This window comes from Chlorocebus sabaeus, chromosome 10 (assembly GCF_047675955.1).
Source record: "Chlorocebus sabaeus isolate Y175 chromosome 10, mChlSab1.0.hap1, whole genome shotgun sequence".
NCBI classification, from domain to species: Eukaryota; Metazoa; Chordata; class Mammalia; order Primates; family Cercopithecidae; genus Chlorocebus; species Chlorocebus sabaeus.
Window position 1 is genome coordinate 104808953 of NC_132913.1, and position 25379 is coordinate 104834331.

The window sequence follows — 25379 nt, forward strand, 5'->3', positions numbered from 1 at the left end:
TATAGAAAATTATTAGGTCAGACTCCTTATATAGAACAGAAAGCAGCCAGATACCAGGAAGCAGAACATAGGGAAAATAAGAGGAGAGAATTCCCTTAGAGGTAAAGAAACTGATGGCCTGATACTTTTTCACAATATGTGCAAAGGAGAAAGGCAAATTCACAATGGGGCTTAAGAACCGTCTCAAGAGAGACCTTATTAGAACTGCAGGAGGACTGGGATGTTCCCAACTGAAGTCTGCTGGAAGGAAAGGAGACCATTGTCCCAGGGGCGGGCAGAACTCACCCCGCATCAACTGCAAGTTCCTTTTATCACTACCCCACCAACTCTCATTCAGTCTCTTTTGCATCTTGTTTCATTAGGGTTGGAACCTTGATGCCTGTGTGTAGCCCTGAAACCACAGTGGTCTGTGCTTGTATCCAGGCCAACAAGGACATGACCATGGCAGTGGAGAGGCACCCATCAGTCTGCTTTAGGGCAGTTTTTAACAAAGGCACCTACGGAAGGAACTGAAACAATACTCATCCATAATTGGGCAGCTCAAAAACTCTAGTTCCCTCTCAGCCCTGTATTTGGAAGCAGGACTGTGCACTTTGGACTGTGTCCCGGGAGTTCTTGGATCTCACAAGAGTAACACTAGTCCTCCTGCTAATGAGGACTCGATCAGCTAATTGCAAATGAAAAGATGAGACCGCATTCATAAGGGGATGAAGTGGTTCCTCCTGGTCATTCCAGGACTTGCTGAGTCTGTCTGCACTAAGTACACTCTGTTGACCAAAACCTTTCTAGGGTACCAGGTTTAGCCGTGGCTTATTGGAAAGTATGACCCATGCAGAGAAAAACAAAACAGGTGATGGGCAAAGGAGAGGAGATGAGTAATTGCACCTGTCAGAAAATGAGGATAATGGTTAAGGATACTAGCACGAAAGCTCTGAGTTTTGTGGAGAAAAACACCAGGGCAAATACGAGGAATTATTTGTCCTCAATCTCTCCTGGAGAAGATGGAGTTGATCACTGGGGCCTGGTGGCCTGTATGACCTTCCAGCCAACACTATTAAAAGTGCCTGCTTACACTCAGTGGTTAGCACAGGCATTACACAACCCCATCCCTGCTGTCCACCCTGCAGACACAGGCAGCTCTGATTTTGCAACACGCTATTTTTAAAACAACCGAATCATTCTCCATTGCCCCCTTTGCAGCCTAGAGGAAGGAACTGGTTGCCTCACCAATCTTTGGCACCAAAGTGCTTCACTGCGGATGTCTTTTTTTCTGCTGTCATACCGTCCTGATTAAGATTAATTGTCCCAGTCGAAGTGAGTCACTCAGAAAGGACAGGAAGGGTGGAGGGAAGAGGGCAGTTTGCTTCTTTTTCTTTTTTTTTCCTACTTCAATGTTTGTTCTGAAAGATCCAGAAGAATACAGGAGTGGAGCAAAGGAATTTAAAGTGTGGAACATGTAATAAAGGAGATCAAGTGAAAAAGCTATTATGGGCTCCATGTTTATCTTCAGCTCAGCGACTTTCAGAGGAGCATGCACTTGGCTGGGGAGCCTGGAGGGCGTGACTGCTCCCTGCCAGTTGGAGGGCCTTGACCTGAACTCTCAAAAATTCAGCTGACCTCGTCCAGCCCCAGCTACTCTAAAAACAAGGCTACAACATCTCCCCTCACTGACACAGATACACCGCAGATGTATATATTGGAACTTCAAAAGTTCATTTTGGGTGCAGAAATCATATACAACCAAGGGAGAAACTGAGTAAGAAAAAGAAAATATATAACCACTAAACTCAAAGCTGTACCAAAGACAAAAGAGATATTATTTATAGAACAGCTTTCACTTGCCAGGTATTAGTGCAAAAGTTGATTCTCTCTAAGCTCCTTCTCCAGAGCTCAGATTTGCACATCCCCTCTGAGTCTATCCCTCCAGCTCTGAGAGGCTCCCACTCCCTGGCAAGCACCTGAGACTCCTTTGTTGATGGAGTGGGCCTGGCTGAAGCAACTCAGGCTATTTTGGGGATAGTTATAGAATACTTATAGAGGCCTTATTCAAAAACTCATGACCACTACTCTCATTTCAAATTAAAAACATCTATCCTCTATGCTTTTTTCCACACCTTATTACCTTAACAAAAAGAAGAAAGGTTTGGCAAGGAAAGAAATGTATGGCTTTGCTGATTCTGTGCATTCAATAGAAATCAAATTGTCATGACTTGTGAGGAAGAGAATTGGGCAGGGTGTCAGAAGACTGAAGCACACGACGTCCAGCCCAGAACATGGCATATTCGGTAGCCACTGGCTAATGAATGAATGGATAAATGAGTGAACTTAAGTATGAATCCTAGCCCATCAACTAACCAGTTGTATGCCCTTAGATAAACTACTTCTATTTTCTGGACCTCAGAGATTATCCAGTTCAACAGAGGAAACCAGCCTTAGCATCTAGCTCAGATACTCCTCTTACTGTCCCATCAGCCTAGAGTCTGTATATTCCTGGGGGGCTGTCTTGACATTTCCTTTTTCTGAAAAGACCGTTTGGAACCATGCCTGTTCTACATCTACATCTTGGGCTGGATGAACCTTGAACATGCATCTCTTGGTTCCAACTTGAGCCCACCCAACAGCTTAACTGAAACTTTCTCTGGGTTCCAGTGCTCTAAGTCCAGAGGCTTCCATATCTGCTCTTGCCAAATACAAGTGGTTGGAAGATAAGCCTACAGTAACTCATTACCCCAACAGTAACTCATCTGTATTCACTCCACCCCAGCTCTACACAGACAAGTTGCCATAAATGGATTGATGGTGATTTGAATTCATCACCTACATGGGAAATTTCTTTGAGGGAAGTATCTGGCTACATCCTTAAGTTACAGATAAGATACTTCTTATTCTCAAACAAGTAGCCAAGGAATATTATCATAATCCTGTCTGCCCTCGTATGTGACACCCTCATAATAGTCATTCCTCTAACTTAATCAAGGTTTATTTATTTTTACCCTCTCCGTCTCTCTTTCTCAAACAGTTGGAAGGATTACCAGCCATATGAACATAAGTCAATGCAAACTTGGCCACATTTAGGTAAACAGACAGGATGCAGATAACAGTGGGGACTCAGAAGGTTGAGCCAAAGGTACAGAGTCTAGATAGCTTCAGCCTTCCATTGTCCCAGGATGCTTGCTCTGATAGTTCCTCTATCTCTTCCCTGCATTCCAGACTTGCTTAAGAATTAGAGAATATCAGACCAAGAAATCTCAAGATCCATTCCAGCTTTACTCTTCTCTTTTCAGGAATGAGTAAACTGAGGCTCAGAGAAGTTAAGGTTGCCTGCCAAAGTCACAAAGCCAACAGAGCCCAGCCATGTCTCCCAAACATGCCCCATGTCTCTTCCACTACCACTCAGGACACACTCAGTCACCTTAATTCCCACAGGACCATTAGGCTTATATTTCCAGTTGGAACAATCTTAGCAACAATGTTTGTTAGTGATCAACCCAAGCTTCCCTGAAATGGAAATAGGGAAATGCTGGGGCAAGAAAGATAGCCAAGGGATTCACACATAAAAGCCCCAGAAGAGAAGCCCTCATGACCTAATTGTGGCCCTGTAAGCCCAGGGCATGCTGGACATTTTGCTTTGTTTTATTGCTTTTTTTTTTTTTTTTAAACTTGCCCTTCTCATTCTTATCCCCACTTAGTTTTGCATGGGAAAGAGAAGGTCAAGTATCTGGAAAGACAAGGAAGGCATTTTATTGGCCAGTAATTGGCAAGACCTCATATTCCTGCTTTATCAGTATGCCTGACCCATTGATTAGAGATGGATCTTTACTTCCTGGCTCCTTTTAGGCCCTGTAAATTCACGCTTTTTAATTTTTACAGAGCAGTTTATGGGCTGCAAAAAGGGGAAGCTGGGGGAATCTGTTGTCAGGGGCTGCATTGAGCAATGAACCATCTTCTCAGTGTTTTTTTTCTTTCCTCCCTCGGGGAGTCTTGTAAATGAGCATTTGGACTTTCGAGGGAGATTGCAAAAGGCTTTTGTGGGGCAAGGCATGAAAGCACAGATAGATTATGAAGGGGCCTTCAGGAAAATCTGAGACACCATCTATCTCTAGTCAACTTGGTTATTTGTGGGACAGGAGAAGATTCCAGCAGATCATTCTCAAAATCTACTCTGAACTATTCAGCCTGTGAGGAAAAGAGGAATGTGTGACCTGATGATTTAAGCTAGAACTGATCAAGTTTTTTAGGAGTTGACATTTTGAAAGGAGTGATCTGAGGACAATGTGGAAGGATCTAAAGAATTCAGTGATTTAGAATTCTCTAACTCTCTAAAACTCCTCTAGAGCACCATGATCTACACTCAGCATCTCCACAGCAGCCAGACAGTCACTTAAAGATGGTAACTGACAGAGACAAACCAAGACATGAGAAGCAAAGAATCAAAGCTAAACTTGAGAAAAATATTATCTGTAAGACAGTTGATTAAGGGGTAACGTAAGTTGCTATAATTTTATTTATCAATCGAGCAAAGTTGGAAAGATGAATTAGATTTTTTAAAATGTCCTTACCTTTTTAAAGCTTGAGAATCCAACCAAAAAGTAAGGTTAGGAAAATTGAGGAATCATCATCACCATCACCATCATCAACATCATTATCAACATCACTACCATTATCATTATCATCACCATCACCATCACCATCATCATCACCACCACCATCATCATCTTCACCTTCAACACCATCTTCATCATCACCCACCTCTTAGTGAACATTTATTAAAAGCTTATTGGATACTTGGCATCTTTTGAGTGTTTTACATACATTATTTCAGTCCCTCACATCATCTTTCATGAGATAGGACTGTTATTAGCCATCTCCTACGGGTCAGGAGAATGGGAGGAATTTCTCCTCACACTCTAAAAAGGGGTGGTAAAGAGAAGAAAACTCAACCTTTTCCAGGGTCTAACTTTAGCCTCTACAAGTTGGAAAGCAAATGCTCAGAAGATTTCAGCTTCTATTCAGACTTCCCAATTTTTCCTTCCTCTCAAAGAATAAATGAATTAATGCTAATATATGGAAATTCCAAAGGAAGAAAGAAGAGGAAAGTGGCTTTCAGGAAAAAACAAAATTAGACTGGTTTCTGCAGTAAATTTGGGAATATCCCGACTACAATGATATGAACCCTTGCTTGTACTACTGTATTGGGATGTCTTCGCTTGTCTAGCTTCAGAAGACTTCCAGAAAAGCCCCCGCCTATTCATGGAATGCTCTACTCTATCCCACCTTCACATACCTGAGACCCCTTAGGAAGGTATTCTCCTGAGTGAAACTCAGTGCACTTGAACCCTCTATGGGTGGTAGAGTGGGAGGGAAGGTGGCCTTGCAGGCAAGGCTTTGGGTCAACTTCTGCAAAGTGCTGCCAACAGCAACTATCCACTTAGCCTAACAGGGTCCAGGAGAGGTGATATTGAATATCTGCTCTTTCCTGTGCCTTGAATTGTATTACGATAGGCCTGTTAGGTGGCAGTTATGTCGTTTGATGCCTGAGGAAGGTGAGAAGGGGAAAAAATATCACTGTAAGAGTAAACTAGAACAATTAGAACTGGGAAAATTCTACAAGGGAAACATAAAATATCATTAAATCAATTTAGATTATTCTGGGAAGAGGTGTATGTGAGGAGGTGGATTGGGATGCTAATAAACAGTGCATACTGGAAGTTTCCAAAGGAGCAGAAACCAGACTCCTTCCAAGAACTGAAGTGATGCATTTAGAGAAATAACACTCTGGGATTGTCATAGGCCACCCTGCCATGTTTACAGCAAGCCATAGTGCCAGAATCCATGTGTTTTCAAATCAATTCTCAAATCCTCTGAATTATCAAGCATTTTATTTGCCTTTAGAGTAGACTCACTTTATACACCATAAACATTTCATTCAGGCATTAAGTTCTGGGCTCTGCCTCTCATTTATTTAGCCCTACTCCTGCAAAGGCAGCCGACTTTCTGCCCACTTTCTTTGACTGAGCCTAGTGCAGTTAAGATAGGATCTCCAGATGCTTGGAGCTAACAACATCTTTTTATGTATCATTTACCCTTTAATTCCTGCTGAGGTTTCAATGCAGATGCCCTGATACTATAGGCAGAATAATGTCCTCAGAGGTGGCTTCATCCCTAAACCTGTGACTGTTACCTTACACATCAAAAGGACTTTGTAAGTGTGTTTAAGGATCTTGAGATGAAGAGGATTACCCTAGATTATCCAGATGGGCCCAATGTAATCACAAAAATCCCTAAAAGATGGAAGAGTAAGGCAGAGGAGACAGAGAAGGTAATGTGATCATTTTCTTCACAGAGGTCAGGCTTCACCTCCTTGGGGAAGCCTATTTTGTCTTTCCTTGTGAAATCAGCTGTCTTATTTGTAGCCTCTCTATGCATTATCTACCACAATCACCACGACAACTGTGGGATGAGTGCGTGTGATTATTCTATTAATGCCTGTGTCCTTCACTAACTCATGAAGGCAGGGACTGAGCCAGATTTTGCTTCCTTCTGAATTCCCAGCACACAGCAGGCACTCAATAAATATTTGTTGAATAAATGAGCGAATGAAAGGGTGAGCAGAATCTAACCCCCCTATGGTTCTGAGTATTCTTTCGTGTGGGTGGAAACACAGCAGTCCATGAGGCACCCCACTGACCGGTTCTTTGCTTCTTGTCTTTGCATCTTGCTCAGACCAGAATATTTATCTTTACATATGGTCTTAATACATTTCTGCTGAGAGAACAGCAGTATCTGTGACTCCAATCAATGGCTCAAGGAGTTTGCAGGGATGGAAATTTTCCTTTTTCTATGTTATGATTTGTATTCAGATTATTCTGATTTAACTCTTGACCCAGCAGCCCCACCGGTGTACAATGATCTCTGTTGTGAGACTGGAGATCTCCCGCAGCTCTTCTCTTCTCTGAGTGTGAAAGACCATCCACTTATTCAAAGACCAAGATCCAGAGCCCAGTTTTGCAATACCCCAGGGGGATCCCATTTCCAAATCATCAGAACAAACTCTATTGAAAATCACTTCAACCTTAGTGCACCCCTGCATTTTATTTTTAAAGGAAGTTGTGAGTGAAGTTACAAAAAATAAATGAGAGCAGTAAATACTAAAACAGCAGCTACACTTGATTCAGACAGTTACTGCATACCAACTACGAGTAAAGCCCTGAAATAAGGTTGGGAGGCACTGTCTTTGTTGGCACACTCTTATTTCCCTCACGTCTCTGAGCACAAGTTCACTTTGACCCTCACAACTTGCCTGGGAGAGCAACAAGGTGTTTATCTCTTTAAGTGCTGAAGTCACAGGTCATTACTCACTCTCTGTTTATCTGGGTGCTTCATCTCTGTCTTCCTGTGCTCCTCATGCTGTCTGACACATAGTAGGCCTGGAGGAGTACTTTTGAAGGAACAAATGAATGCCTGACTTCTTTCTAAAGGGAGATTTTTTTAACTGATTTGCCCAACATTACTCAGTTAGTAAGCAAAGGGCCTTGGATGTGCAGCCTGGTGACCTAATTCCAAGTTCAGCATTCCTTCCTCTCTGCTGTCCATGAAAGAACTCCTAGGCAGGAAGGATAAGGGACAGTGGGGACACACACCATATGAATGTCAGGTCCGTGACGGGAAGTTTAAGTATAATCAGACAAGGAAAAGTGGCACAGAAGAAAGCAAGTTTGACCGAGTTTACCCAGTCAAACAGCAGGAAGAATGTAGCTGGACAATAAAGACAAATAATCCAGCAGTTATGCCTGGAACCTTCCCCTTTCCCCAGCTGTAGCCACATAAACCAGGGAGAGCCCCCAAAACCAAGTGAGTCAGGCACACCCCTGACATGGCAGCCAGTCCAACTGCAGCATTTCATAGCCCTTGGGATGTTTAAAGAAGCAAAACACTTGGAGGATATGAATTCCTGCCCCGTTAAAGAAAGTTTATTTTACAATATTTAACATTTCTTTATTAAAGGTGAACAGACAGGATATAAGCTCTATAAACTTTCCAAGGAGAAGACATTGCTGGCATTCCAAGTGGAGAAATCATTGCCCTGTGGGAGAACCAAGGCTTGCCTATTTCACTTTACAGGTGCCACACATGGCATGTTTTTCTTACAGGATCGTAATGCAGATGGATGAGCTTTTGGACATTAAAATTATAACCGGATTTTTCTTGCTGCCTCATTACCGTGCCATTTAAGGAAGAGGTTCATGGTTAATTCTCAGGGTAGGCTTGCCCAAAGCATCTCCTGTATTATGGGCAGGGCCTTGTCCTCAAATTGTACTACATAAGATGTCAGCTGAGGCCTCCCTACCCTTCAGAGATAAGCCTTCCTCCAAGATTTCAGGGCTTGGGGTATGAGTGTCAATGGAGGTTGCTGGTCAAGCCCCTTTCTCTTCCTATCTGACTCTATCAGCACCAGGACCAGCTCACATGTAGGAATGTGGACATATGAGGGTCCGGACACTCAATTTCTATCCACATCCTCGCAAACAAAGCTCCTTGGTGGAGTGGTCCACCGTCTGGAGGAATAACCTAGGTGAGAGTCCTGTGCAGGCCTAGGAAGCCAGATTGGAACCATTTGGACAGAGGATGCCAGTGTCCCATGCACCTGGCAGAGCATGAGTTCCAGATGCACACACCCCCAGACTGAGCACACTCCTAACCCCATGGAAAGGGCCATCCTGAGGACAGTCAGACAGGAGTCCTCTGAGGTACTTGGCCGAGGTTGCCTGGATCTGGGCTTGTGCTCATCATATTTAGGTAAAGTTGGTTTAAACTCCCCGCAAAGCCCGAAGCTCCTGTGTAACACTGTCATTGTCTTGGGGATTGAGAATTCAGTGTTCTCCCCTGGTTCACCTCTGGCTGCGTCCTACTCGTTTCATTCCACACCAACCCAAACTTGAAATGTCACCGCTTCACAGTTTCTTAGAAAAAAAAATTCTCATACCTAGCATTTTATTTTTAGTTCACTCTACTGAAGACTTAGATGTTGAAAAGCTCCTTTTATCTCTGCATCCTTCTCTCTCCAAGGAGTGAAGAAAATCCCATTTCTATTGTCATAGAAAGAGTCTAGAGACCATCTTTTAGGGTCGGAATTTTTTGTTGGGATCTTACCCTCCAAATAGAATCCTTTATCAAAGGCTTAAGAAAGATTTTGGGAAGCAAAATGTTCTCCTTATTTATATATGTCCGATCGTGTGCAAACACATACATCATGTCCACTCTCTTCTTCGTGGAAGAGAAACTAATACAAGGAGTCAGCTGCGGCATACTAATGGCAGAACAATAGGCTAAAGTACCCTGGGCTACATATTCCTTTGTCCTAAGTCCTGGTTGTTGGGTCTTCCTCATTTTGAGATCTAGGCTGGAGGAGAAATCCCTCCCTGGAACACACATTGTCCTTGCAAAAGAAGAAAATGAGCTGCGTAACCTGACGATGTTTTTGAAAGTTCCTGCTCAGATGTAGCCCACATAACTTTTGCTCACTTTCCATTGGCAAATGCAAGTCATATAGCAAAAGCTGATCTATGGGATGTGTGTGTATAATTCTCTCAAATACATGGAGATTAACTAACTGGGGATAGTAATGGTACAATACCCATCAAATAGTAACCTTCTTACTATCTTCAAGAAGCAGCTAAAAATGTCCTCCCCTCAGTATCATTCCATGGAGACATCTCTCTCCCTTTTTTGTTCTACAGCATTACAACATTGAGACTTTCAGGACAATGTGCTGTTTCCCCTACTACTTAGTGAGCCCTTTGAGGGCAGTGATAATCTCTTATTTTATTCTATCTTCCCATTACTTAGAACAGTCCATGGAACCTAGTACATTGTGCTATTATTGCTTACTTAGGGGAAAAAAAGTGGTGCAACAATGCACGGAATCAGTCTTGAAATCCAAGGAATAGTAAGAGAAAGTTATAAAGGGGGAGAGGGAGAAAGACCAAAAACTGATTTTTGCACTTTTAAGTTGAGATGTATGTGTGTGTATATATATATAATAGATATACAATACAAGAAATATAGATGAGGCAGCTGCATTTATAAGCCTAAAATTTTGGAGACATGTTCAGGATGGAGATATAAATGTGGCATACATTGCCAGTCATCAGCCCATTGCCGGTGTATCACCTAAGAAAAGAATGGAGAAAGAGATGTTTATGAAGTGTTTCTCATTTCCCACTTCCCACTTCCTGACTTGTCCAGAGACTGTAAGTCAGAACCTCTCCTTGGACAGACTCTTTTTTTTTTTTTTTGAGACGGAGTCTCGCTCTGTCGCCCAGGCTGGAGTGCAGTGGTACAACCTTGGCTCACTGCAACCTCCAACTCCCGGGTTCATGCGATTCTCCCGCCTCAGCCTCCTGAGTAGCTGGGACTACAGGAGTAAGAAGCAGGTCTTCTGAATGGAAGTATCTCTCAGTGCAGGTTCCATGCTCTCCATCAGCCACCAAGCTGCCTCAAACACAAAAAATCCTTGAGAGCTGAGTCTTCCAGAAAGAGATATTTACACTTTGCAGAGAAAGAAACATATGCACATACACACGATACGTCTATATCTGTATGTAGATATAAGGACACTTGGATTTTTTAAAAAACAATATGTTATATAATTTCCCGCATTCCTAAATAATGAATAATATTTAATAATTCCTCCATACTTTTATTTTATGTCTGCTCTGTGCCTCGCATTGTGTCAAGAGCAGTGTTTTGAACTTATATTTGAATTAACTGTTGTCCTCCAAAACTCTTAAGGGTTTGCAATTTAATTGAAGAGAGATAAGCTACAGGCTGCTCTATGATCACCTGATCCCCAATGTGATGGTATTTGGAGACAGGGCCTTTGAGAGGTAATTAGCTCATGACAGTGGAGTGCTCATGACGGGATTAGTGTCCTTCTAGGAGACAGGAGAGAGCTTGCTTCTTTTCTCTCTGCTCTCAGTTATATCAGGAAATAGCCAGGAAGAGGGCCTTCACCAGAACCTGACTAGCCTGGTACCTTGATCCCAGACTTCCATCTTACAGAACTGTGAGAAATACACATCTGTTACTTAAACCAACCAGTCAGTGGTCTCCTGTTAGAGCAGCCTGATTAGTTCAGACACATACACATGTATATATAAAACAAGGAGAGATCATATTAAGAGGAATAAGATACTCCTTTTTAAATGTTAAAGGCCTTCTAATTTGCAAGTCTTTTTCCCGTGTATAATTTCATTTGCTCTTTACAATAATTACCACTATTTAGCAGATTAAAAAAAAATAAGGCTGGGAAAATTTCAATATTTGTTGACGATTACACAACTAGTAGATACCAAAGCTGGGAAATAAAACCCAGGTTCAAATCCAAGATTCCCTCTGGTAAAGTGAGGCTGACTCTTTATAGGAACAAGCTTCTCTCCTGTTCTCCAGGACCTCTGAGGAAGGAGATCTCACTCCCTTCTTCCGCACCCAGGAACCTCACTCCTTTATAGGAATGAAATTCTGGTGTTCATTTCTGCTAAACTGCACTCGTGGATTTGGCTGAGTGATGCCTGAGGCTGGGGGTGGCGGGCAAGAGAATGTGTGTGCCGTGCAGCTCCTGCCAGCCCTGCAGAGCTGGCATTTTCTACAAGAATGCTTGCTTCTCAGAAACATTGTTGATAATGAGGTTGCTCATTTTTAAAATGCTGTAACTGATATTCTGGGAAAACAAACCTGGTTCCAGAAGTGCAGTCGTGGTGTTTGGATTTAAGGTTGGAGGCGGTTGTTTAAGATGAGCTTTCAGCTGGCCTGCCGACCTGTCAGTGGACTGCAATGGGGCGGCACAATCAGGCCATTGTACTAACAGAAATCTCAGGGCTCTTCAGAGTCTAAGAGGATTGTGCGAATTCCTGAACCTGGCACCTACTAAAGGGGACTTTTCACCTCTTGGGACCCTGGTAAAAATGAAGAGAGAGACAGAGAGAGCTTCAAATCAAAGGAAATAAGCCAGGGATTACACGAAATCCCCTCTAGCCCCAGTCAGACTTGGAGGACATGCAAATGCATTTGAACTGAGGAAGACTATTTGGGACCCCTGGGAAGCAGGGTGGCACAGAGCAGTTTCCTGGCCTCGGAGAGGATGCAATTTTCCAAGATGCGAGGTTTGCTTGTGCATCTCCATGTGCAGGGCAGGGGGCTCAGTACAGTAATAACCAAAGAGTCACACACCATAGGCAGACCCCTGGCTCTGCTTGGAGGCCCAAAGATTCAGAGCTGGGCAGATCATCAATAGGCCATCTGGACCAAGCCCCTGTCTCCTGAACTACATTCTTTCCATCATACCTCTCACTCCATGTCTATTTGCTCAGTATTGAATGAGAAAGGAAATGAATGTTTACTGCATCTAATCATGTGCCAGGTGCTTCATTTAATTTATAATGGAAATCACAGAGTATGATAACAGTCAACATTTATGAAGAATCTAGTAGGTGTAGGCATGAGTCTAATCATTGGATATACGTTAACTTATATTTTATTCTCACAGTAGCCCCAAGTGGTAGGCTGCGGTGAGTATCTGAAACAGAGGCACAGAGAAATGTTCTTAGCCAGCAAGCAAAAGAGCTGAGATTCCCCCCAGAAGGCTGTCTGACTCCAGAGACCTCCTCTTTGCCTCAAGTCAAGCCTACAGCCCGAATCAGATAAGGTTCTCTGTCTCCAGTCTGGACACATGGTCCCTTTTGAAATTGTTCCAGAACAAGTTTCTTCCTCTTTTCCCACCTGACAATTCCTCTAACCTTCCACTCCAGGGTTCATCTGAAAGTCCTCAAAGACAGCATCTCTTAGCATTACATTGCTAAAGGTTTTAAAAACCTGCCAGTCCTTGAAAGTTTACCAAACCTGCTGAACCAATTGGTAAATAGTGGTGACAACATCGGCTGTATTTTAAAAAGTTGGCATACATTATACTCAACACTTCTGTTTGTTCTGTGTTCTGCTTTTCATTGGTGCTTCATATTCTACGAAATCTAATTTAGTAAGTCTTTTCTTTGTGAACTATATATGTCAACTGATAGAAAGTAGATCCATTCTCAAGGAGATAATCATAGTCTGGAGCTAAAGAAGAAACATCTTTACAAAACGCAAACATGAACATGGTAACCTTTGGTTTGCAAATTACCTGGAGATTTTTTAACCCTTTGGGATCTTGTTTCTCGCTCACCATCTCATCAGTCTGGACAGTCTTGCCCTGGAGGCTCCAGGCACAGAATCACAGTGGCAGGAGCTCTTCTGGGGTGACTGTGCCTTGCACACACAGCTCCCTGAACACATTCAGACTGAGCACCACATTCCTTCTACCTGGCTAACGCCTGTGAATCTTCCAAGGCACCATCACCCCCTCCAGGAAAAATACTTTCACCAGAGAGCATCTGGGAAGTCAAGTCCACTTCCTAGAGGTTCCCCTGTACCCTGGGTCTACTACCTGTTTCCCGACACCCATCACCTCCAACTGTTATCGGCCGAGTCCTGATGACACTGTGAATTCTTTGAGACAAAGACTATACTCCTTTGACTCTATATCCTCAGAGTCTTGATACCATCCTGGCACATAGCAGAAGCTCAAAAATGCTTGATGAGTGAAGGATACATGTTTATAAACCCACTGTTTAAACAGAGATTGTTTTAGGGTTTTAAAAGGACCCAGGTATATGAACCCCCTTTGTAAATCACCCCAAATCAAATACAATGTTCACAATAACATACAAGGATGGGCTTCATCAAACTAATTCAAATGCATAGCTGCAGCTGGTTCTTTGCTTTTATTTTAGTTTTTCGAATTGGGTAGATTATTTTATGGGGGCGATGTTTTGGAGTACTGTGGTACGATGTTCTGCACCATAAAGAAATATTAGTGTTTAGAAGTCAGAAATTGAGTCTGACTCTGAACTACACCAAAGTGCATGCATGTAGGCTGTGCACTGACCACAGAATGCAAATACTGAGCCGTTATAATATATCTAGATATACACAGGTAGGTAGATAGCTAGATACAGATACAGATATAGATAGATATAGATGTAAACACAGATAAAGATATTGATATGTAGACAGATAACTGGATATAGTTTCTTGTTATATACAGAGGATGGTCTTGATCTTAGTTTTAATACTGAAGATACAGACAATGATTAGTGAACTCATAAATTAGAGTCATGTTTATTTAATTTCTGGCAAATAAAATTATGATATATTTGTTGAATCCAGTTCTCTTAGTATATTACATTTATTAGCCACCCCCTCCTCCACATGCCCCAGAGTGTGAATTTAGGTTTCAAAAGCCTTTGTTAAGTTTTGGAGATCACTCTAGTCTATGGATTGTTTTTATTGGTTTGGTTCCATACAGACCATTCTCTAATTTTACCTTCATATGTGTTGAGTTAGTGAATCTATGGGCAGGGGGACCAAGGGAGGAGACCTGAATCCAGATAGGAGAGGGCCAGAATAGAAACAGGAAATTAAAAGTAGAAAAGTGTAGTGTGTGTGTGTGTGTGTGTGCGCGTGTGCGTGTGTGTGTGTGTGTGTGTGTGTAGAAAAGGGAGGAAAAGCCACAATCAGGAAACCCAGATCTTTCCTCCCTCTGCCTCTCCAGCCTTGGAAATTCTGTCTGAAATACAGCTGGCATTCACTTCTTATATACTGAGCCTCGTGACCTTGGCTGGTACCCATGTCCACACTACATTTATGGCATCCAAATTGCTAATTTGATGTTGAAGTGGATGGAGGGAGGAGGGAGGAATTAAAGGATGGGAAGGGAAAAAAATACCCCAAACTGCAAAAGTTAAATTTCCGGCCAGGTGGCTTCCAAATCATCCAGCAGCTTTATTCAAGGCTTTGAAGTCTTGAGCCAAACAGTTCCAGATCTTCAATATTTACTCTACAGTCTCCAAAAACAAAAGTTGACTGTGTTCCTTGAAGTCAATCTCACCAGCATTTCAGGATGACAGTTGGGAGAGGCTGAAAAAGAGTTATTGGATGACCTGGAACTTCTTGGTAAGCATTTGTTATGCTTGGCTCTCTCTCTCTCTCTCTCACTCACTCAACACACACAGACACACACACACACATTTTTATTGTTTTCCTTTTATTTTTATTTTTATTTGAGACAGAGTCTCACTCTGTTGCACAGGCTGGAGTGCAGTGGTGCGATCTTAGCTCACTGCAACCTCCGCCTCCCAGGTTCAAATGATTCTCCTGCCTCAGCCTCCTGAGTAGCTGGGATTACAGGTGCGCACCACCATGCAGTAATTTTTGTATTCTTAGTAGAGAGGGGGTCTCACCATGTTGGGCAAACTGTTCTCAAATTCCTGACCTCATGATCTGCCCGCCTAAGACTCCCAAAGTGCTAGGATTACAGGCATGAGCCACCACGCCCAGTCTCTTGTTTTCCTTTTAAGCTTACCCTACCTTCCAGGTAGGGTAGGGTAGGAACTTCCATCAGTTCCTACTCTGCCCCCAACCCAGTCATCTGTTGCATTATTCGTCATGTATATCAAGAACTCACCCTGGAACAGCAATGGCTAACCCAGTTCGCTAGGCTAAATTCCTTTAACCCAGCAGTTGAACTCCGCCACTTACACCCATGGACTAAGCCCAAAGAAATAAAGGTAGAGCCAGTCCTGCAGGTATGGTAGAATCTCTATCTAGCTATGGAAGTACGCAGGGCAGACCTTTGGGAATAGGAAATGGGTGATGGGCGAACATAAAATTCTGAAACTGAAACATATTCAGGAGGCAAAGACTCCATCCCAGTCCAGCCTTGATGAGTACTTGTCATTTACTTTTCTCCTCACTATCACCACCCTTCTTTGTTTCTCCAAACCCCACTCATTGTTCAACGTTCTCAATGGTAGGTATCACCATCAGAGTCACTCAGTGAATATATACTGAGAACCTACCATGTGCCAGGCACTGTTCCAGGCTTGAAGCTAACAAAGTGCTGGCCCTGCTAGAGCTCATGTTCTAGGAGTGCGGGACAGACAATAAACAAACAAATAAATAAATAAATCTTCAGTGTGTTGGATGTGGTTCATGGTATGGCTAAAACACTGCAGGGTACAGAGGAAAGACAGAGGGGGAGCAGGGGCAATATTTGTCATATGGGCAGAGAACAGAAAAAGATGAAGGAACAAAGGAGAGGCTGTGTGAAAGAAGAGCCTTCCAGCAGAGCCAGAGCAAACGCCCTGAGGTGGGAGGGTGTGGCTTGGCCAACAGGCAGTAACAAGGCAGGTTGGCCGTGCCAGAGGGGACAGGTGGGAAATGATGCAAAGCAGAATCACAGAGAGCTTTGGGAGGACTCTGATTCTCCTCTATGTGAGATAGGAGCCTCTGGTGAGTTTTGAGCACATGAGTAATGTGATCAGGCTCATGTCAGACTTTGAGATGCAATGTTGAGAACACACTCTGACTATTAAGGGGAAGAGCTAAAGCAGCCAGACCAGAGTCTTCTTCATCCATCCACACTTAGAGGGAAAGAGATAATGGTGACTTGGACTAGGATGAAGATAGTAGACATTGAACTCTGGAAGTTCTTTGAGGGTAGAGCCAACTGATATACTTGCTGATGAATTAGATGTGAAGAATAAGAGGTGTCAGGGATGACTCCCAAGTTTTTGGCTTTCACAGCTGAATTGAGAAACTAATTTCTTCATCTGTGCTCTCAATTACTTTTCTTAATGTTAATATCATAACATGTTAGTAACAATTGTGCATGTGGGCATCTATCCCACTAGATGCACTGTCTCTTAACTTTCAAAGGTCTTTTGGTAGACTGGGACTCTACTGAAAGCTGTGGACTCTTGCCAATGAGGAGATAAGTACACATACACAAATTCATGCACACATTTACATCTTGAAAAGGTTTTACTTCTCCCCCCAAGTTTGCCCATAGAACCCTTGAGTTGTTCATGGATCCAAGATTAAAAGATTCAGGCACTAGATTTATTTGTTTTTAAAATACATTATTATGTATTTTACATTATTATGGAGCACCTGGGACATGACAGATATAATGGGTGACCAAAAATATCTAGGCTCTTTTCTCATGGAGACTGTCATCTGATGCAGGATATAGACAAGATGTTAGTAAACAAACAAGTAAATGATTATAATTTATAAAAGGAGCTATGGAGAAAAAAACAAAGCAGGGTGACATAACCTACTATAATATAGTATAAAAGAAAACAGAAACCATCCAGGTCCCATAAACAGAGGAGATTAATACAAGGAATTTGTTGAACACATGATGGAAAGAACAGAGGGTAATGAGAACAGAGACGAGCAACATAAGAAGCCCACTACCAATCCCAAGTTTGGAGGGGAAGTCAGAAGAGGGGGTACTGCTAGAGCTCAGACACCTAGACTATCTGGAAGCTAGAATCGAAGAAGGGGTGCTGCTTCATGGCAGTGAGGACTAGAAGCGAGGGCTTGTCTACTGGAGATGCAACCAACTCAGAGTACGAAAGAGTAAAGTACTCTGGCTCTTCCCCTCCTCCCACTCTCCAGTTTTCTAGTAGTGCCTCCCCTTGACTAAATCTGGCCAGAGCTAGTTCCCTGTGATTCAGAGCAGAACAGGAGAGAAACAGAAATGGATCCAAGAGCAATCAGGTGAGCAGCTGACACACAGGGGGCCCTACTTAGAAAGAGTGGTCACCTAGTGCCACTCTAAGAAACTGAAATTTAAGTTGACATTGGCTGAATCAGAAGATGAATATCAAGGGAGAGAACATTCCAGGTGGAGGGAATTGTAACAGAACGTTCCCGAGATGTTAAAAAGCTCTGTGTCTTTGGGAGTACAAGGCCTCACTTAAGGCCAGTCTGGCTGAACAGCTATCCCATTCTTTACACAATCAGAGGAGGAGGTTAGGCATACGGCTATTTTTCCATAACCACCTGCCAGGTGGCATATTGCCATGGAAGCAAGCTTCAGACCAAATTCCACTGGATGCCCACACATTTATCAGTTGAGCCTACAGAAAGCCAGTCCTACCACCTGCTCTGTCCTTTGGGGTACCCCACAAGGACCTTGCCTGAAATGTGAACTTTGAGGTAAAGGCAAAAATATTCCAACACCAAGATTTATTGTCAGGGTCCTCTGCTAAGCGAAGGCACGCAAGGCCAAATGGAGTTGTAGGCTAAGGAGGTGACTCAGAAAGTCCTGGATTGCTGGGCTTGCCAGGTTCTTGTACTTCATTTATGCAAAGGCAGAGGAGTTACACAACCTTTCAGCCATATATCTTTTATTTCATCAATGAAACGTTATTTCTAATATCACTCATACTAATTAATATACCTTCTAAAGCATATTCAGAAATTGATATTTAGAGTACATGCTGAGGCCATTTCTGAAGCATGGATTCATTATTAGGGCAATTTAAATATAATCTAGCTGCCCCTAGATTGTAGATGGAAACTAACCTGCACACTCAGATAACATCACACTGTTTATATGGAAGCACAATAAAGTTAATTACAGACAATGAAACAGAGGGGATAAAAGGTACCAGTGCTGTTGGAGTTTCGTTGGTAAAGAGGAGAGTAGATTGACAGGAGGCCGCAGAAGGGAGAAGGGGCTAAGTCTCATAGGCCATCTTAAAGGATTTGCATCTCATTCAAACTGCATTGCAGGACTTTGAACAGGAGGTAACATAATCTGATCATGCTCACTGCTTTGTGAAGAATGGATGACAGAGGAGGGAATGTGACACCAGGTCACTGAAAGTGTTGGAGTTACTGGCATCAGCCCATCATGGTGGCAGTATAGATGGAGAGAAATGGAGACAGATGAGCTGTGTTTTGAAGATGGAAACTGAGGAATTGTGTCAGTCTGTTTTGTGTCACTACAAAGGAATATGTGAGGCTGAGTAATTTATAAAGACAAGAGGTTTATTTTGGCTCACAGTTCTGCAGGCTGTACAAGCATGGCACCTGAATTTGCTTGGCTTTCCCTGAGGCCTCAGGGAGCTTCCAATCATGGCCAAAGGTGAAGAGGAAGCAGGTGCATCACCTGGTGAGAGAGGGAGCCAGGAGGGCGGAAGAGGTGCCAGGTTCCTTCCAAACAACCAGCTCTCACGTGAACTAACAGAGCAAGTACTCACTCATCACTGAGGGGATGGCAACAGGCCATTCATGAGGGATTCACCCCCATGATCCAAAACCTCCCACCAGGCCCCACCTCCAACACTGGAGATCACATGTCAACATGAAATTTGGTGGGGACACACATCCAAACCATATCAGGAATGAGATTGGATAAGTCTGGGATGGTGGTAAGGGAAAGGTTGGAATCAAGAATGGCTCCCTGGTTTGTAGCTGATGTAGCTAGCCAGAGAATGGTCTGTTTTACTAAGACGGGAGAGGCATAAGCGAGAAAAAGATTTGGTGGTGAAGTGGAAAAAGGGAGGTCAAAAAGCTTTCATTTTATACATTTTAATTTTGTGACACAAAAGCAAGGAACACACGCTTGTCTTATTTATCTATGTATCCACCTGCATGGCCTTGACTGGGGCTTAGTACACGTCTGAGTAATTAGAAAGAATAGGCATGCTATTACTTTTGTCACTTATCTTAGTGACACCTTCCTCTCTTTCTCCCTCTCCCTACTCCCCTTTCTCTTTATATATATAAAATAGCACTTCAATTTCATATGGTGGTTCAAATCATCAAAGATAAGGTAAACCAACAATATAATACATTTTAGACAGAATTAAAGGTCCTGTAAGGCTTGAGTTGCAAGGGTGACACCGACAAAGAAATTAGAAATCAAATGAGCCCAAGTAAATGCAGTTTGGGGTCTGGATGAAAGAATGCATCCCAAGGAATCTCACGTCTCTGAGATAGATAAATGGGCTTCCGTTCCAACTGAAGACCATTAATGCATTTCCCTTTTGCAATGCAGGTGATGCCATTGCAAATGCTATCATTCCTGTGGGTAGATGTGGCTATAATTTTCTCATCTGTAAAACGAAGGAATTACACTGGATTATCCCAAAGACTTGAAAGTTCTCTTTCAGATCCTTCTCATCTTGTAGAGTTATATGCAAATATCTTTTGGGGATCAGGAACACAACAGCTCCAGCTGTGGCAATGTCTCTGGTAGAGCCCCCCATAGAATACACTGAAGGGCACCATCTGTGTAAATATAACAGAAGTTGGGGGAAAGCATTAAAATATTTTTATCTATCTATCTATCATTTCTACAGAGAAAGGAAAGCTCTTCTTGCTATCTGGAAAAATATTATTCTCCTTTTTCTTTATTTCTTTATATCACACAAGGAAAGAGATAATAGTACTCTGTGGCTTACTACATTTTGGAAGCACAGTTTCAAGCGAGAAAGATCTACTGAAAGGCTCAAAAGTAAATTAAAATTTAAAAAGTATTTCATGCTGTGTCTCATAACTTACCAACAAACCTTCCAGGACTGTTCACATATTAAATTATATATAGTACCTTTTTTCCTGGGAAGGGGAATATAGTCCATAACCAGACAGAAAACTTTACTGTGAACACAGGATGCATATTTATGAAGTCCAGAACATTTTACAAAACATGTCATTATAGTCTCCCATTCAATCATGAATCTATCCATGGTTATAATTGAGTCCAATTTGGCCCTGAGCCTCCTGGTAGCCAAAGCAAAACAAAGCATGAAATCAGCTACAAAGTACTCATTATGATAAAGAAGGACGCATACCATTTTGAAAGGACAACAATAAAATATTTTGTTTAAATAGCACGAGGCTGTAGGGAGCAGAGAATGATCGGGTAACAGTAACTAACTCCTCCACAGCAGAGGCTGTGACATTTCATGTGACTTATTCTTCACTGAAAGTCAAGGGCATCATGTTAAAGTACAATTCAGTGAAGGACTAGAGCAAAACAGACCTTGAGAGGTGCAGCTGGAACCAAAGATAAAAGCAGATCTAGAATGCACTGTCTGATGTGAGGCCATGAACCACATAAAACTGGAAATGTTAGTCATCCAAATTGAGGTAGATTGTGGGCATAAAACGCTCACCAGATTTTAAAGTGTTTGTGCCATAACAATGAAAATAAGGGGAGAATATCTCAATATGTTTTATATTAATTATGTGTTGAAATGATAATATTTTGGATGTTGGGCTAAATAATATATATTACCAAAATGAATTCCACTTGATTCTTTATTTCACATTTTTAAATGTAGCTCTTAAAAATTTTTTAATTACATATGTGGCTCACAGTTGTGTCTTGCATTATATTACCAGTGGATAGTGCCAGCTCTGGAGGAGCGAACACTTGCCACTTCACGTCGGACTTGCTGCTTTCTCTCCTTGCCCATCATTCTCTCCATCTAAGAACTGAAGGACCCTGATACCCATCTCCAAGAGTTAAGTAGGCTGGCTTGTGGAAATTGCAAAATACGATGTCTGACACAGCATATGGCCCAGCAGTCTTCCTTTGCTACTTCTCTGCCCTGAAGCCTACCTTTGGGGCTGAAAGTGGGAAAATATTCTGACTCCTGCAACAGTCCTGCCATGAGATTTCCCTGTGACCCTCCACTCCCTGAGGTCTGTGGCTGTTTCTCTGCCTTGAGGAAGTGCAGTACTATGTGATTTCAGTGTCTCAAGACAGATAACTCTGGCCCCCTGGAATAACCAGCAGGATGACGGGGGTTGGGAGGGAGGCTGTTTATAGAAGACAGGGGTCAAACACTGCTCAAAGACTTTGTTTAAAATTCTTCTTTAACCACATAGCTCTATGTTTGGGTTTGCTTCTCTCATTAAATAAATATCTGGAGAGTCTTCATGGATCACCCCAGATACGTATGGCCAAGGTTTTTAGGATAATAAGTCACACTCTTGAGTTACGCTTAGTGGATTCCCAAGTTGGGGCATTTAAGGATCATCAAGAGGGGTCGGTGAGGGATGGGATGAAGTTCTTCCCAACAAGGCCAAGAGAAGGAGACCCTTTTAGAGTTACGTGCAAGATCCCTGCTCACCAGCAAATTGCATAAATTTCTTATGGACTCAGTTCAGGTCAGCGAGAAGGCAGAGGGAAGAGAACGACCAAGACCTTACGATATGAAAGAACAGAATTTAAGGGAACAAGAACATCTTGTTAACTTGAAGTTTGCCCAAGACTCAACTTCGTGTTTGAATGAACATGTGCCAATTATTTCAGATTAGCACAAAAACAATACATTTGTGTTTTGTTTTAATGAAATATTTTGAAAAGCTGAGGACATATTTGGAGTTCTAAATTTGGTATTTGTAGTTCTAAATTTGACCCTTGGCAAATTTAAGTCACTTTCAACTCAAACTTTCCTTAAGGGAGAATCAGAGATAGAGGAAACAGTAAATTAAAAAAAAAAAAAAAAATACTTGGGGTAAAAGAACTTTTTAAGTTAATAAACTTTATTTTTTGAGTAATTACAAGTTTACATAGAAGTTGAGCAGAAAGTACAGAGATTTTCCATATACTCCCTCCCTTCCACACACATACAGTTAATCCTATTTTTAACATCTTTGCATTAGTGAGATTGATACGTTTGTTACAATTGATGTACTAATATTGATACATTATTATTAATGTCCATAGATTACATTAGACTTCACTTTATTGTGCAGTTCAGTGGGTTTTGATAAGGCATGATGTCATGTATCTACCATTACAATAGCAAGCAGAATAGTTTCACTGCCCTAAAAATCCTCTGTGCTCTAACCATCCCTCCCTCCCACCAGCCTCTGGCAACCACTGATCTTTTTACTGTCTCTACAGTTTTGCTTTTCCAGAATGTCATATATTGGAATCAGTCAGGATGTAGCTTTTCAGACAGGTTTAACAATACACATTTAAGGTTTCTCAGTGAGGATTTCAAAAAATCAGGAAAATAATACCTTTCTGTAGAGATGGGGAGAATAAGAACAAATAAAAGGAAATTTTAGACTGAGCTATTGTCTCTGGCTCCTGGTATCTGAGAAACGGAAAGGACAAACTCACCCTGGAGGAGAAGAGCCTAGGACAAGAGGAATGACGCTGTGTGAGGTGGAAGGGCAGGCACAATCACACAGGCACCTTGGGAAGATGGGCCTGGTGACAGGGGAGGGGGAACTTTGAGTTTATTCACAAAAACCAACTTGACAGCTGAACCATAAAATAAAGTGAAGTTTTGCTCATTTTCTCTACAGAAGACAATATAACCCAGTTTTCCAAAAGGAGTGCAGGTAAGATTTCTCCTGGAAACAGGAATATAATATAATACTATTTAGATCTACTGCTCTATTGTGTTGTTGTTATCTTAGTTTAATTCAATTCCTAATTCTTGACTCAAGAGTATAACTTGTCCCTTCAATGGGTCAAACTTGTTTTTTTTTTTTCTAGATAGTTTTTTTCTCCATTCCCATCTTTTTTTTTTCTAGAACCACATACTCCAGTTCATTTCATTAGGGGATCCTTACTGCAATACAGCGGGGGGTTGTGTTTAAAAAAAACACCCCAAAAAAGCACCATTCTGAAGAAAGCCTCACACTCTATGTGGTATTTGACTATGCGCTCTGATGATATATGTTCATATCTCCTCTGAAAAACACACCCAGGGAACCATGGAGAAGAGGGGCAAAGCATTTTTCAAGCTTGAACCCTTTGGAGTGGTGTCAGAGTTGGAGGAAAAGGCCAGCCATCCTGCTAAATGCACCAGTGAAAGAAAACATTCTGGCAATGTGAGATGGAAAAAATAGAACCTACCAGAATGACTCTCGGGAATAGTACTATAAATGCTTAGAGGGAAAATGAAGTCACTTGGGGACAAGGAGGTGAGACCCTCCTTCCTCCAAAGGTTAGGCTTAACTAACCCTGGATATTGGATAACTAAAGGAGATGGGTCCATTTGACTCAAGGTCTTTTGTTTCATGAATGGAGAATGCAAATTTGGGGCCAGAGTGGAATTACCAAGGACAATAGAAAACGGACTGAGTGTCCCACCCAAGGGTCTTTCTCCTTTTCTTTTTCTCCTATGTCACTCAGCTTTCTCTACAAATTAACTCTGAACAAGCATTTGAAGGAGTGTTCAGAGTATCAGATTATTTATTTTCCTGGCACTCTCTAATGTTTCTCTGGCCCCTGGTAAAGTCAAGTGTCCACATCAAGGTGCATTTCTTTGAAAGGCAATGCTGCCCAGTGTGGGTGCAGCAGCCTAAAATCAACAGGTTTGCTTATTCTACTTCTTCTGTTTGGAATTTTTCTCTTTCTTCCCTCTATAGCTGCCTATCTAAACTCTTTCTGTAAGGTCCAGTCCAAATGCATCTCCTTCAGTAAGGCTTACCTGGGATTAATTTATTCTTCCTCTGTAGATTCATAATTACTTAGAGGTAGAAACAAGGAAAGTATCATGAGACTCTATAACAAGGTACAATGTGATGCCTCTCACTAGAATGTAAGTTCTGGACAACAGCCATGTCTTCTTTCCTGCCTTTGTGTAGGACTCATATTGGGTATCACAGTTCACACAGAAAAGGTACTAGATCATTTTGTTTGTTTGTTTTGTTTTTACTATCTTTACTGTTAATTCAGGGGCTATCTAAATTGCCCTCCGTTGTCCAAAATCACCCTCTGGGACCAAAACCAAGGGATGTGACCCACATCAGTTGCTAAGCAGTCAACGTGTGATGTGAAGAGCTCCAGGGAACCTGGCCCTAAGAGGATATTTACCATTTAACCATGGAGTCAATGTCTGGCTATTATCCATCTGTCTTCTCCTGGTAACATCACTCTGGGTTTCTTTTGGGAAACACTTCTCCCCAGTCTTCATTCAAGTGATTTGGATGGGGCTAAATCTACACCCTAGTTGTAGAGGTAGATGTATGGTGCAGACCTACCTTGCATTTCACCTCCTTTGACAGAGTGTTTGCTTCCCAGGTGGCCACAAGATCCAAGCTGGATCAATGAGATACAACCCTAGGATTTTTGCTGGAACTCTTGGGAAAGAGAAGCTCTTCTTCAATGGTCCCTAAGCCTTGAAATGTATCTGTAGGGATACCATTCTGTCGTCTCATGCCCAGAGCCTGCCAGAGAGTAATCTCAACACAGGAAGGAGAGAGCTGACATATGGTAGCAGGTAGAGTTGTCCAATAAAATAGAGAAAGCAGTACAGGGACATGTTTATACTACAAAAAAGTTGTTCATTATTTATATAAAATGTGAATTTAACTGTGTATGCTCTGTTTTTATTTGCTAAATCTGGCAACTTGAGCAGCAGGCAGCCTCCATCTTGGTTACTGCATTTCTGAACCCTTGCATTAATCTACAGTCCTGGACTTCTCAGTTATGTGAAGCACTGGCTACCAGG

General features: G+C 42.1%; 1 long non-coding RNA gene across 4 annotated transcripts in view; it reads right to left on the minus strand.

The window, feature by feature from the left end:
* Window positions 1-25379, minus strand: part of LOC103217838 (uncharacterized) — a 487886-nt gene that overhangs the window by 154057 nt on the left and 308450 nt on the right. Inside the window, exon 6 of one of the 4 annotated variants that reach the window (XR_491276.3) lies at window positions 14218-15012. The exons of the other annotated variants lie outside the window; for them this stretch is intronic. This is a non-coding gene — a long non-coding RNA (uncharacterized lncRNA). Of the gene's footprint in view, window positions 1-14217; window positions 15013-25379 lie in introns of those variants that run through there. 4 annotated transcript variants of the gene reach the window in all.